This window comes from Petaurus breviceps, unplaced genomic scaffold (assembly GCF_028583685.1).
Source record: "Petaurus breviceps papuanus isolate PSGF00001 unplaced genomic scaffold, PetGlider_PUasm1.0 188, whole genome shotgun sequence".
In the NCBI taxonomy this organism is placed as follows: Eukaryota; Metazoa; Chordata; class Mammalia; order Diprotodontia; family Petauridae; genus Petaurus; species Petaurus breviceps.
Window position 1 is genome coordinate 7,433,967 of NW_027185804.1, and position 12,669 is coordinate 7,446,635.

General features: G+C 39.6%; 1 protein-coding gene across 2 annotated transcripts in view; it reads right to left on the reverse strand.

Moving 5' to 3' along the window:
* The window catches only part of DKK3 (dickkopf WNT signaling pathway inhibitor 3), a 69,082-nt gene that overhangs the window by 43,344 nt on the left and 13,069 nt on the right, over window positions 1-12,669 (reverse strand). The window lies entirely within an intron of this gene.

Sequence of the window (12,669 nt, forward strand, 5' to 3'; positions counted from 1 at the left end):
AAGCCTATCTATGTCCTCAAATTTCTAGGCCTTTGTAGATAAACAAACAAGTCTTTTATTAAAGGGATAGGAACTGGTTTCATTGATACAGGGGGCTCCTGGAGAGGGAAATTCCCTCTATCATGCAGGTGGGCACTTTCTCTGCAACTTCTAGGCTTAGAAAATTCCCTAGAGCATAGAGAACTAAAGAGACTTACTCAGGGGGTGCATGCATGACCAGTATGTGTTACAGGAAGAACTTCATTCTTCCTGACTCTGAGGCCAGTATACTAAGATCCTGTGATAATTAATCAACTAAAATTTAATAAAAGGACTGTACATACACTTTTGATAAATACCACAGATGATCATTCTTTGGAACAACTTTTTAAAGCAAATAAAATTCCCTGAATGTAACCTTAGGTGACCTCTTTCATTCCTCCTCACACTCATCCTTCTTGACTTTATTACTTAGGTTTGGGGACTTACGGCTTCAAAACTCTGGCTAACTCCTCTTTGAGCTGATGACAGCCACTGCCATGATGATTTTCCCCTGCTTACTCTCTGTAACCAGAGGACCTGAGTTTCCATCCTGGTTCTACTACCTGTATGAATTTGGGTCATTTCTCTCAGTCTCAGTTTCCTCTTCTGTACAATGAAGGCATGATAATAGGTGATCCCTGAGATTCTTTCTAACCCAAAGTCTATGATCTATGATTCACTCTAGTCCCTCCATCACCTTATCTCTGGAAATAGAGATTATTCTATTTGCTAGCCTGCTGAGCTAGTGGCAGGTTGCCCCTAGCAACCCTAGCACCTAGCTTCTTTTTAGAAACTGCCCCAGTTACAAAGTTTAAAGTTGATGACATCTCTTGTACCAAAAACCGGGGTGGGGTGGAGGAAGAGCAGAAAATTAACTGGTTCCCTCAGTAACAAATGTTTCCTGTCTTGTTGACTTGGAAATGAGGTAAAACATTTGGGATGTTTTTCTTTCTCTCCCAGACTGGAATTGGTGGGAAAGCAGACTTAGGCAGCAACAAGGGGGAAACTGGATAAACATTTTATGGTTCCTAAGGTGGAAACAACATCCCAACCCACCTTCCCCTCTGTCTCTGAGCAATTTAGACTAGTTTTTTCTTCTTTTTTTTTTTTTGAGATTTGACTTGATCGGGGAATAAAGGCTGGTTAACCCCATTAAATGGTTAATGGCACTCACTCCATGCCATGGCAGCCTCTCCTACATTTAGAGAGCTACCATTGTTAGAAAGTTCCTTCTTATATTGAAAAGGGAAATCTCTTTCCTCTAACTACCAGTCATTGTTCATAGTTCTGCCCTAGGGGCAGATAGAAGAGGCATCCAACTGCATACCCCAACCCAGTCCCTGCCCCTTCTCTAAGCAACAGGACCAAATTTCAATTTGATGGGGAAAAACAGCTATAGAGAAATTTGTAATGGTCATTTAATAATAACAGCTCGAAAAGTTACATGAAATTTAAAGCTTTACGTCCATGATCTCATGTGGAAACTCTTCTGCTTGACCTTTTAAAGCTCCTTATAATCTGGCATGAACCTCTTTCTGGTTGATTATGAATTGACTCCTCCAGACCCACTCAGTGTGTGTGTCCAGCCAAACCAGTATACCTGCTGGACATACAATATTCTATCTCTCTCTTCTCTACCTCTATAAAACTCTATCCCAGATCTATCTCCCTCCTTATTTCCTCTCTTTAGAGTCAGCTAGGGAGTTCAGTGGATAGAGCAGTGGTCAGAAAGACATGAGTTCAAATTTGACCTCAGATACTTAATACTTGTGTGACTCTGGGCAACTTGACTTCTGTTTTCTCAATGGGAAATGGGAATAATAATAATAAATAATAATAATAATATTGCCTACCTCACAAGACTGTTGTGAGGATCAAATAAGATTTCTAATGTGCCTAGAACAGTGCCTAGAACATAGTAAGAGGTATTTGTTTCCTTGCTTCTTGAAACCATTGTTCCCTTCAGGGTTCAGCTTAGATGCCACATCCTACAAGTGTCCTTTCCCGTTTCCCCCAGCTGTCCATCCTCCCCTTCCCAGATTACTAATGTATACACACACAAAATACACACATACACACACTATTGTTGTCCTCCGTTCTCAAAGAAGACCAAAATGATATCACTATGCTAGAGTCAAGTTCCAGTGTGTCCAATTGTGGCTGATCAGACCAATACAAGCTTGGAATGTTCTACCACAGGTCGGGCACAAATAGTCCATGTAAACATTTGTGTGGATTCTCTAAATTTGTGCATCAGACAGACAGACACAAATATATATTTTTATATATACATATATACACACACATTCACACATATATACACACAAATATATATACATACATATATACTCACACAAAAACACATGTATACACACTAACACATACGTCTTATTTACTTTGCTCACATTGTTCTCTCTCCCTCCCAGTAGCATGTAAGCTCCTTGGGAAGAGGAATGATTAATTTTTGTCTTTGTATTTTCAGGACCTGGCATGTGGCATAAGTGTTTAATAAATGTTTCTTATTGATGGAGATCCAGTGAAGGATAATGGAACTGGATAATTTTAGCTCAAACTGCAGAAAGGTGTCCAAGCCAACCACTAGACTTTCTTCCCTAGCTCTAGGGTTGAAGATTTACAAAGTATTTTATATGTGTTATTTCATTGATAATGTTTGTTATCAAATTGTAATGATCAGACTTTACATATCTAATGCAGAAAGATCATGGTCTTTAATACCCTTCCTCAAAATGGGTTCAAGTTGTTTATCTCATTTAATAATGTATGTAAAGTGTTTTAACAGAAAGTCAGCTAGCCAATAAACATTTACTAAATGCCTGCTATATGCCAGGCACTCTGCTAAGTGCTGGAATTTCAAAGAAAGACAAAAAAGTAGTTCCTGCTTTCAAGAAGCTTACAGTCTAATGAGGGAGCCAACACGCAAACAAATAACCATATACAAGTGAGCCATACACAAGATAAATTGCAAATAATCAATCAAGGGAAGGTTTTAGAAGTGGAAGTGTATCAGGGGCCACAACTCCTTAGGAATCAATGGCTATAGCGGAAACGAGAAGGAAAACTTAAGGGACTTTATTTTAAAGTGTACTTAGAGAAGCAGAGGAAGACATATCTGAACTGATTCAAAGGGAAGTGACCGGAACCAGGAATCCAATAAACAAATAAATGACAGCAATGTAAATGAAAGAATAAAACAAGAGAAACCATAGGCCACACATTGCAATGATGTTGTTGTGTTATTTGTCCTTCATTCTCAAAGAGGACCATGACATCAGGAAGATGATGGAATGACTTGCAATTGAATTGGGTTTAAGTGAGGGAGGGTTCTGCAAAGTCACCAGCCTCACTCTCTCCTCCAGAGCCATCTGGGTCCAATGACAAGACATAGATCAGGATGACCAGAGATGGTTCAGCATTGTAACTCTAACTCTCAACCCCCCCAAAAAAGTTATGAGATGGCACCTTTCCCCTCCCTGATCCCTCTCATTGCTAGTGCCCTCTTTCCCAAACTAACTTGTATTTAATGGCTTTATATTTCCTTGTATTTTATCTTTCCACTTATTCTCTATATCCTTAATATATGTTCTTGCCTTTCCCATTAAGAATGTAAGCTCTTTGAGAGCAGGGATTGTTTTATTCTTTGTAGAAGCAGACAGGAGGCTCAATGGATAGAAGACTAGATAGGGAGTCAGGAAGATCTGAGTTCAAATCCAGCCTCAGATACTTACTGTGTTACCTTGGGTTAGTCACTTAGCCTCTGTTTTGCCTCAGTTTCCTCATTTGTAAAATGGATACAATAATAACTCCCAGAGTTGTTGTAATGATCAAATGAGATATCTGTGCAGCACTTAGTGCTGCACCTGGCTCTTAATAATAAAGTAGGCACTTAATAAAAGCTAGCTATTATCATTTGCTAGCTTTGTATTTGTATTCCCAATGCCTGGTACACAGTAGGGGTTTAATAAATGCTTCCTGATTGATTTGGAGAGGTGGGAGACTATGGATGTGGAATATCACCAAAATGTCAGATTTTTTTATGTTGGCAGTATTGCTGAGCTGTCTTTTCCCATCTTTTTTATTGTTTGTTTTAAGGCATGATTCCTTGGGAAGGGGAGTAAAGAAGAGATACAATGAAAAATGTAGGTGATAAAACAAAAGATAGGGAAAACATTTTAAATTAACACTATGTGGAGCATTTATAGAACTCTGACTTCGTGCCATTATTTAAATGTAGGCAAAGGCCGGGGAAGATTTCAAATGCATTTTTTTTTTAATCACTAGTTAGGTTTTCATGTAAATGTCATTTAAATATAGCATGGGCATGTTTTGAAAAGACATGTCTACCCCTTAAAAGTTGCTCTTATTTACTGTGTTTGTTTAGCTAGTTTGGTGATTATTCAAATATTTACCACTGGGGTCACAGATTTCTTCAATGGTCCCCTTCTGGTGTTTTCTATTGGCTTAAAGCTCCCAGAAGCCCATGGATTTGGCCAGAAATCCCAAAGCAAACAAATTAGAAACCAAATCAAGAAGCCTAGAGGCCAAACTGACCCGAATTCTGAGGGTAATGGTATGATTGGCACCTCTCTCTAATAAGTTCACACAAGACTTTCTGTTTTCCTTAAGAAACTACCATCATGACCTCCAAAGGCCCTCTCCCCCACCCTTCCCACACCATTTCAGATGGATTTACCAAGCCCCACCTCAGTCATGAGGATGTTGGTCATCACTCCTTCTTATGAATGGAACACTGTCAACATGGAGGCCTTTTTAATCATTCCCTAGGAATACCGCCAGGTGAGAACAGGATGAGTGAGTTTTGTAGTTGGGATTGCTCCTTAACTCTGGTCAAATCCTATTACTCTGATGGTAATTAACTATAGCAATAGAGAATTCCCTTTTGAGGCCTTAAGCAGGCTCTAGGTCTCTGTTCTCAAAGAGATTACATTCTATAGATAGGTAGAGATATACAGAATAAATATAAAGGGAAAAATACAAATAAATACAAAGTCAAATTCAATACCTTTTACATGTTACCAGCATGCAGCAAAGAAAATTATTAGAAATGTAGAATTCCATTTCCCCAGTGGAATACAAGTTCCTTGAGGGCAGGGATATGGTAGACTGGAGAGATCACTGGGTCTGGAGTCAGAGGTCCTGGGTTCAAATCCTGATTCTAAGATTTTATTACTTCTATGACCTTAGACAAGTCACATAAACTTTCTGAACCCCAGGTTTGTCATTTATAAAATGTGGGGAGTAGAGCAGACAACCTCAGAGTTCTCTTGTAGCTTGCTACCTATGAACTATGACTGTTTTTTTTTAATCCCCAGTACCTAACACTGGGTCTTTCATCTAGTAGACACTTAATCATTGCTTATTCTTTTTTTTTTTTTTGCTTTTTGGAGGGTAATTGGGGTTAAGTGACTTGCCCAAGGTCACATGGCTAGTTTTTGTGTTAAGTATCTGAGTCTGGATTTGAACTCAGGTTCTCCTGACTCCAGAGCCAGTGCTCTATTCACTGCTCCACCTAGCCACCCCCAATCATTGCTTATTGAATGAATGAAAATGTTAATTGCTGATCATAAGGACACCGTACAGTATAGTAGAGAAAGCACTGGCCCTGAATTCAATGATCTGTATTCAAATCCTCCCACTTCTACTTGCTACCTGTGTGAATTGGGTAAGTCACTTAAATCTTCCTCATCTATAAAATGAGGGAGTTGGGTTAAATAACCTGAACTGAGGTCCCTTCTAGCTCTGTATCTATGACGCCATCTATGTTCTTAGAAACCCATGCAAACTGTCTCTCCTGCACAAGCTCAGGAAGGAAATAGATGATGCCCAGAGGCATGCCTCACAAAGAGGAATAGAAATTGTGTTATTTTTGTTTAGTCATTTTTCAGTCATGTCCAACTCTTTGTGACCCCGTTTAGGGTTTTCTTGGCAAAGATACTAGAGTGATTTGCCATTTTCTTCTTGAGCTCATCTTTTTCAGTAATATGAGGAAACAGGGTGAAGTGACTTGCCCAGGGTCACACAACTAACTAGTGTCTGGGGTCAGAGGTGAACTTAGGAAGACTCCTCTTGGTCCAGCATTGCGCCACCCAACTGCCCTGAGAAATGATGCAATACTTAACCTTTCCCCATCCTGCAGAGAATGTAGGTCTTTTAGGAAGGAAAGCCTCTGAGAAGAGAACAAAGACTTCTCTCTAGCTGTCCCCCTTTCTAGGGTTCTTATGGTCTGCCCCTCATCCATGGGGCGTTCCCTGCCTTAAGTCTATTGACAGGAGCAGGGATGGTGGAGACAACCCCGTTCATTCAAGAATGAGGATATGCACTCAAAACATGCTGGCCAATATAAAAATTTGCATCCCCTTTGACCCAGCAATACCACTTCTAGGGCTGTATCCCAAAGAGATCATAAAAATGCGAAAAGAACCCACATGTACAAAAATATTTATAGCAGCTCTTTTTGTGGTGGCAAAGAACTGGAAATCAAGGGGATGCCCATCAATTGGGGAATGGCTGAACAAGTTGTGGTGTATGAATGTAATGGAATAATACTGTGCTATAAGAAATGTGATGGACAGGAGGACCTCAGAAAATCCTGGAAAGACTTATATGATCTGATGCTGAGTGAGCAGAACCAGAACATTGTTCACAGAAATAGTCACAGTGTTTGATGACTGATTTTGATAGACTTATCCCTTCTCAGCAATTCGAGGACCTAAAACAATTCCAAAGGACTCATGGGGGAAAATGTCATCCACATCCAGAGAAAGAGCTATGGAGTCAGAATACATATCGAGGCACACTATTTTCTTTTTTGTTTTATTTTTTTTTCTTTCTCATGGTTTCTCCCATTCAATATAATTCTTCTATGCAACATGACTAATAGTGAAAATATGTTTAATAGGAATGTATGTGTAGAGCCCATATCAGATTGCATGCTGTCTTAGGGAGAGAGGGGAAGAAAATTTAGAACTTAGGAAGTGAATGTTGAAAACTAAAAACAAATAAATTGGAAAAAAAAAGAATCCAAAGAAAAATTTAAAAAACAACATGCTACCCAAGAGACCAAAGAAATCAACCCATGAAGAGGCCATTCCCTAAAACACAGAAAGGAAAAATAAATGAACAGGGAAACTCTCCCAACCAGCTGTCCAGTAGGAAGATAGCACACATGCTGCTGGTCAGAATGTAGGTCAAGGCCCATTATAAGAAATGTCTTCATACACTGATGTGTACATTAAAGCCAAAGATTCCCAAGCCCCTGTTGAGGGCCTATGCCTTTCAAATGATATTTGATCCAGGAAGTTCCAGGGCCAGTTTTTAAAACTCCATTATGAACTTTAAAATATTTCACTGTAGGTGAATTTTATTCCAATTAATAAATTATTAGAAACCATCATTTCATTCTGCAGAGCCTACAGGGGAAATAGCTGATATCTCTCTGGGAGGAATTAATGAATAGGAAAAAAAAATGTACTTTTAACCCAGAAATAACAGCAGTTCTCACTTCTATAGAATTTTTCTTACAACTTCACAATTCTCCCCCTTTAACAAATTTGGAAATGAATGGTCAGAGAGGTTAAGTAAATTGCCCAAGGTCAAACAGCCAGGGACAGAACTTAGATGTCTTCTGACATAAATCCCAGTAGGGCAAAGTGATCACAGATTGTAAGTAGGAAAGACCCATAGAGATCACTTAGTTAAAACCACTCATTTTTACAGAAAAGAAAACTGAGGGCCAGAGAAGGTTATATGACTTGCCTAAGGTCATATGGGTAATAAGTGGCGGAAGTGCGATTCAAACCCAAATCTAGTGATCTCTCCATGGCACCATGCTCATTCCCTTATGCCTGCAAACATGTTCAAGTGTTTTCTAACCTCAAAAAAGAAAAAAAATGCCTGAAATCTTCCCTTTACCTTTGTTATGCTCTAAAACAGTTATTCAAATCTTCTCCTTCCTTTTATATCCACAATTCTAGAAAAACCAGTCACTGATTCTGCATCTTAACTGAGAGCATGGGAAGGCACCACACCTTGTTCCTTTCACAGAGGTGAGACCCAAGTGTGGGGGCCATAGCATGTGTCCGATTTTTTCAAAATGCTTATTTTTGCTTAAAAAAAATTCCCTTCTTCTTTATTTGCTTTTGCCATATTTTTTGTATTTGTATTGTTATTTTTGTTTGTATTGTACTGTGTTTATATTTTACATTTGTATTGTATGTTACTGTATTTGTATGTTATTTTTTATTTACAAGGGATGGTTCTTTGGAAGGGGCAAGAGGAAGATGGGAGGGGGAAATGAATATGACATTTAAGACAAAAGACAGCACTAAAATCTATTTTAAAATGATACCTGACAGCAGCTAGTCACTCCCCATCCCCTAAGCCCCAAGCACACACTTCTAAAATTATTTGAGTTTACTTTGTCTGTGTTTTGTCCAAGAGCCAGGGGCATGTAGCGGCATGGAGAGGGCTAACCTTGGTGACTGTCAAATCATTTGGCATGTCAAGCTAAGGCTAGAAGCTACTGACCTCCTCTGGTACAAGGGATTTCCCCACACCAATGAAATCACAGCTATGAACCACGTGCTTACTATTATGCATGGAAATGTTACATTCCTCCAACAGGATGTAGAATCCTTGAAGAGAGGGTCTGTTTTTTATTTTGTCTTTGGATCCTTAGTTCTTAGCACAGTGCTGTAGAGGCAGCACGTGCTTAATAAAGAAATACTCATTGAATGAAAGAATTCAAGAGGCTGTCAGTGTGCTACAGTGGAAAGTGTAGAGTCATAGTCAAAAGCTGTGTGATCCTGGGCAAGTCACTCTCTGTGCCTCAGTTTCCCCACCTATAAGATGAAGCAGTTGGTTTACACGGCCTCAGAGCTTTCTTACAGCTCTACCTCAAAATGCTGCCATGATGTTGGGCAAATCCCTACTGCTTCTCTGGATCTCGTCTTCCTTTGTTGTTAAAAATAGGAGGGTGGCATTCTAACCTTCCTTTTAGCTCACCCATATGAGTTAACTGTCCAGAGTTTTCTGAACATAACCACCTGCCCTTTGCAGTAAATAGAAACCTAGCCACCCAAGGCATGAGGACATGAGAGACAGCCTATCTCTTACTTCCAGAGGGGGAGCCCTGTTCCATACACCACTTTCCATTCCTTATGTGAAGGGTCTTGCTGTCTCCATCCCCAAAGGCTCTGCTTCCCTCTTCCTGCCTTTGCCTTCCCCCCCCCAACCTGCCTTGACCATGAAAGCAATCGTCTGTTTGCTGACCTGTGAAGTGGGTACTAGCCAAATGCCTTGCAAAGAAGACAAACCACAAGTGCCCCCCCCCCCACCAGAGCATTATAGTTGGCCAGTCTCCTCAGGTGAAAAGAGACTCAATTGTCCCTTTTATCCTTCTACTTCCAAATCTAGAATCAATCCAATAATTTACATGATCTGTGAAGTTTTCAAGCCTTCATATGCTTGTAACCTGTAACCTTCTACAAGCCTCAGGTTTCTACATGTTTTAATACAAAGACAAGGGGAGGAAAGAAGAGGAGATGAAAAGGAGAGGCCAAAAGGGGGAGGAGAGGAAAGAATTTGGCCTCTCCAGTGGCAGCCTTTTAATTAACTACACTTAACAGATTTTAAATCTAGAAGTGCTGACTCTCTGTATATGGTATGTCATAATTCACTAAAAGCATAAAATTTTTAAAATCTTTTTTTTCTTTTAAGGTAGAATTTCTTCTTTCTACATACTTTCAGAAGCAACTGTGAAAATCATTAACTGTGAAAGTTGGAAGGGGCCCTAGTTTGCAATTTGCAGCATTTCACCTCCTCCCTCTCTTTACCTCTCCCTTTCACAGCAATATGAAACAAGCCAGCCAAAGGATTTTAAACACCTGATCAAATCCCCAATAGCCAAAGGGTGCAGATGGAATAGAAATTTGCAGCAGAAAAATCTCTTTCTCCAAGATGGCAGATGATTTCCCCTTTCTTCATAGACTAGAATCTATCACTTACTTAGAAATATTCAAGTATATATTAATCATTAATAGAATCAGATAAAATGTTGACCAGGGTGTGGATAGATGAAAGAATATATGAAACCATAGCATTTTTAGCAGATCTATATCTAAATCTCTCTTTAACCCTACCTACACTAAAGTAGAAAGAATGCCATTTGACTAAAGACAAAGCCCCAAGCATTTGTCAGGGATCGATCAGTCCACATTTAAGTCCCTGCTACATGTTAGACACTGTGCTAAGTCCTAGATGATGTAGAAGAGATTCCCATTTGGGTAGGGGTTGAACCAGATGTACTCTGAGGTCCTCTCTAACTCTGGAATGCTGGGAGTCTATGTTCAGACTGGAGAATTCTGCTAGAGCTCAAAGCTAGCTTGCTGGGTCTTTGCATGAAGCCCCAAACTCTCCAGCTGTGTTATCTTGGAGACGGGCATACTCAAAACATGAAACTATTCTTTCTAGGGTGGCCCAAAGATCTCATTTTTCACTCTTTCCTGGATAATTACAATGTACTTTATTCTCTAAGGAAAAGGGTGGTGGGGCAACTCACAAAGTCTCAAAGGAGGAGAGTTTCCAATCTTGTTTTTTTAACTCTTCTTGTCTTCCTTTTCCATTCCTTGATCTTAATTCTTCCTGTTATAGGAATATATACATAGAGCTAGACCTTAGAGGTCACATAATCCAACCCCCTTATTCCACAAGTGATGAATCACTTGCTCAAAATTACACAGATGAATAATAACAGAATTGGGATTTGAACTCAGGTCTTCTACCTCCAAATCCCGAAGTCTATTATTTCCTCATGTTCTTGGATCTCCTTATTTTCTCCTCAGATTTGTTTGGGACACTGATCCATCGCTACCATTTGGTTTTATTTCTCTGAAGATTTCTCTGATCCCTTTTCAGTCATGTATTTATCTCCCTTCTCTTGGCCCCAACAAAATCTTTTTTTCTCTAGCCTGGTGATATTCATAGAATGGAATGTTAAGAGCTGCCGGCACCTTGAATATTTATCTAGTCCAGCGTCCTCATCCTACAGATGAGGGAACGAGGCCCAGACTGAGGAAGGGACTTGGTCCAAAGTCACACAATAAATTAGTACCAGAGCTGAGATTACAGCCCGAGCCCTGGACACGTCATCTCGCTTTTCTACAAAACAATTCTGCCTCCTCTGGGGTTCTCTGCCATGAGCGATTCTCCCCGGCCTCCCATTTCCTCTCTCCCTATGAAGCTGTAGGTTGGGTTTCGTGACTCTTCTTGGAAGGCCTTAAGAATCCCTACCATTCCACAGGATAGTCTGGCTTTGCCAGGGCACAGTAAGTGTGAACAAATGTTAGTCTGAATTACTTTTTGTTAGCTGAATTGCTATTCCCCCTAAAAAAAAGCCCACAAGTTGCCTGATTCTTGGGCCAATAAAAGAAATCCCAGTTCTTTTCCTCAATGCTGTCCAACACCAGCAAGGCCAGGAGGCACCCAATTTTCCTTAACTTGATCCCATTAAGAGGCTCAGACTCCACTGGCTCCTCCTAAAGCAGGGTTTCTTAACTCTTATTGAGTTCTGCATCCATTTGGGAGACTAGTGAAACCAATGGACCCCTTCTCAGAATAATCTTTTTAAATGCATAAAATAAAATACATAGATTAGAAAGGAAACCAAAAGTTAATGAAAATAAAGATGGAATATTTATTTTGTTTTATTTAAAATTTTTTTTTTGGCCAGTGAAGTTCACAGACCCTCTGGAGTATATTCCTAAAAAAGCTCTGGATAGTGAGCTAAGAAATCCTGCTCTAGAGAAACACGATCCATATAGAACAGAGGCAGCAAATGTGGTGGAAAATATTTGGAGAACAGCTTATATGACAACAAACCATAACACAGGGTAAAACAGCACTGAAAGGCCTCATAATGATGATTGATGAGGTAACCAACCATGACTTCAGAGAACTGACAGACAGGAAAATAGGCTTCCTGACTCTCGGCAGACAGGTGATAGACTACAGGTGTGGAATGGGGCATACCTTGTCAGTCATGCCCAATGCATTGATTTGTTTTGCTTAACTGTCATTTTGTTTTTAAACAAAGAAGGATTCTATAGACAAAAAAGTAATCAGGAAATGATTGGGATGCTTTCAAAATATCCACAAGTATCTTTTGCAATATGACTAATGGAAATATGTTTTGCATGACTTCACATGCATAATTAATAGCAAATTTCTTGCCTATTCAAGGGGGAAAGAAGGAAGAGAATTTGGAACTCAAACTTTAAAAAGACAAATGTTAAAAAATTTTGTTACATGTAATCAAGAAATATTTAATGAAATAAAAATATATTGGAGGAAAAACCCTACAAAGTTTTTTTTTAATTAAAAAAAACATAGAGATCCCTATATATTGTATATAGGACAGAGCTCAGGGTCTGTCAAATACACCTTCTGAAGCAATTCTGGCAGGGTGGAATGGAGACATGTAGGCCCACCCTTTTTCCTCAGAACACGGAAATTTGAAGCTAGGTACTACTTTCTGGGAGTTAGGGTGGTATAGCAGATAGATCACCAAACCTCAGGTCCTAAGACTTTAGTTCAAAGCCCAGTTCTGCTAGT